Source organism: Sinocyclocheilus grahami, unplaced genomic scaffold, assembly GCF_001515645.1.
Source record: "Sinocyclocheilus grahami isolate Dianchi unplaced genomic scaffold, SAMN03320097.WGS_v1.1 scaffold117.1, whole genome shotgun sequence".
In the NCBI taxonomy this organism is placed as follows: Eukaryota; Metazoa; Chordata; class Actinopteri; order Cypriniformes; family Cyprinidae; genus Sinocyclocheilus; species Sinocyclocheilus grahami.
In genome coordinates, this window is record NW_015505296.1 from 2097539 (window position 1) to 2100318 (window position 2780).

Genomic DNA, 2780 nt, shown 5'->3' on the forward strand with positions numbered 1-2780 from the left:
TATTAATTTATTCAAAAATACAGTGGAGTTTATACATACAATGACAAAAAGATACACTGTACTATGTACTATAATGTACATAATTAAAATGTGTTTATATTTCAATTTATTTTGATATTTAATATATAAATTCAAAAATGTCTAATTAAAAGGATGACATTATGGAAACGAAAACCTTATTAAGTAGTTTGGGGTAAAACTTTATTATTCAAGGCAAGTTTAGTTCAAGTTGTAAAATGTGGAAGAATTTAAATATGTACCATTTACCAAAAAGGTAAATATATTTATGAATTAATTGTTGACGATCTTTGCAAACATTACACCACTTGACATTTTAAAGAAACAATTAAAATAAACATTTGTTGAAAAAGGTATAAAAGTTTTCAAAACCACTTGAAAACAACACAACAAAGATCACATTTCTAATAATTTGCTTAAAAACGGTGTGTGCTTAATGCATTAAATCTGCATTTAAACGGACTGTTTAAGTACTCTTAAGTGGCCTTTCAGTTCATTAATATTGTATTATCTGCAAGTACAGTTTTTAAAAATATAATTTTAAGATTTTTACTACGTGTACATTCAATACCACTCAGCTTTTGTACAAGGGGAGTATGAGTAAATGATTATTTTTATTAAAAATTAATAGCAATTTTTGCTATTTTTTCCTTAGCAAATGCTATGAATCCAGCAATCCTGCCCATAAATCTTGTTAATATAATCCCTTTATTTGTCTCACTGTACACTGCAGACCTTACACTGTCATATTCTGATGTAAGTGTTTCATTTCTGTGCATTAATGAACATTAGACCCATCTGGGAGTAAACTGAAGCACTGATCTATGTGTCTAATCACGGGTAGTGTATTGTTGAGTCTGTTTTTGCTGCAGGCCTGTCTGTCCCCTCCTTTGTACAGTATGTCACAGCACAATGGGTAGCTGAGCCAGCCTGCCAAATTAGCCTTACTGCATTCACAGGGGGAGCAATTAATGACTAAAATGAGAGGCACAGCTGTTGCCATCTTCCACAGAGCAGTGAAGCCGCAGACAGCAAGGTGAAGCACTGGGCCGGTCCTTTAACAGTCACGGGAGTGATAGAGCCTAAAATGCATGTGCATTGATGATGCCCACTGTTCAAATTCCAATCGACTGGGACTTATCACACTTATTATTTTACTAGCGTTCTGTGTGTTTGCACTGAGAAGCTGTTGTTTTTATATTCATTATGCTTGAGTATTCTTATCAGGGTAAGTTATTCAGGTAATGTACACACAAAGCACACAATAGCTCAACATCATTTGTATTATGTCACTAAATTATGTTCAGAGCATTATGCAAATGAAGGCGCGTGCTCTTGATAGAGGCATGAATATGCATTTAGGTAACAATGTGTCGTCAGATGAGTGAGATCTAAGATGAACACTACTGTCTCGAGGTTACGTATGTAACCATGGTTCCCCGAAGGGAACGAGATGCTGCGTCGAACGCTTTGGGAACGCCCTCGGCGAGACACCGTACTGAAGCCTGTGTGAAATCAGTCCAATAGTGAAGCGAGACGTCACGAGCGGGGTGACGTAAGCAGCCAGGAAGCATAAAGGCACATCCGGCCAGCGCGCCTGTTAGCTTCTGCAGAAGCGAGCGCCTGCAGGGATGCAGGGAGTATGGCAGGGAGACGCAGCGTCTCGTTCTCTTCGGGGAACCATTGTTACATACGTAACCTCGAGACGTTCCCCTTCAGGAACTCGAGCTGCGTCGAATGCTTTGGGAACGAGAATACCCACTGTGCCATACGAGCAAGTAACTGTCTGGTGTGTATCTGGCGAGCACATCAAGGACCAGCCTGCCACAGCACAAACATCCTGAAGGGCCACGCCCACTGACAAGGCCTTGGAGGCCGCCATACCCCTGGTCGAGTGCGCTCTGACCCCCATGGGTGACTGGAGGCCAGAGGACTCGTAGGCCAGTCTGATGGCCTCGACCACCCACCGACTCGTAGTTTGCTTGGTCGCTGGAACTCCTTTCTTAGGTGAACCAAAGCAAACAAATAACTGCTCGCACTGGACACAGCAGATTGAGTCTCTCTTGGCCTGCTTCCTGGAAGGGAGGAGGACAAAAGGCCTGCAGTACAATGGGACCTGGCGACGAGGTGGGCACCTTAGGGAAATACCCAGGTTTCGGGTAAAGGAACGCCGTAACCATGCCTGGGGCAAACTCCAGGCCTGACACTGCAAGAGCCTGGAGGTCCCCTATCCTCTTCAGCGAGGATATAGCAAGCAAGAAGATAGACTTAAGCGTGAGGAGCTTATCTGAAGTGTCTTCGATGGGTTCAAAGGGAGCTTTGCACAGAGCCTCCAGAACCACTGCCAGATCCCGTGAGGGCACCTTAGTGCACTGTACTGGCCTCAGCCTCCGGGTGCCACGGAGGAAACGTGTAACTAACGGGTGTCTTCCCACTGACTGGCCACCCTGAAGGGTGTGGTAAGCAGCTATGGCCACCACATAAACCTTCAAAGTGGAGGGGGATAACCCTGCGGCGAATCGCTCCTGCAGAAACTCCAGAACTGAACCAACTGGGCAGTTGACTGGGTCTTGCAGTCGCTGTCCACACCAAGAGGTGAAAAGTTTCCACTTCAAGGTATACAGTTTCCTCGTGGGGGGAGCTCTGGACTGGAGTATGGTCTCAACAACCTCAGTTGAGAGACCAGATGCTATGAGCTGTGCCCCCTCAGGGGCCACGCCCACAACTTCGGGCAGGGGTGAAGAATGGTGCCCCCTGCCTGA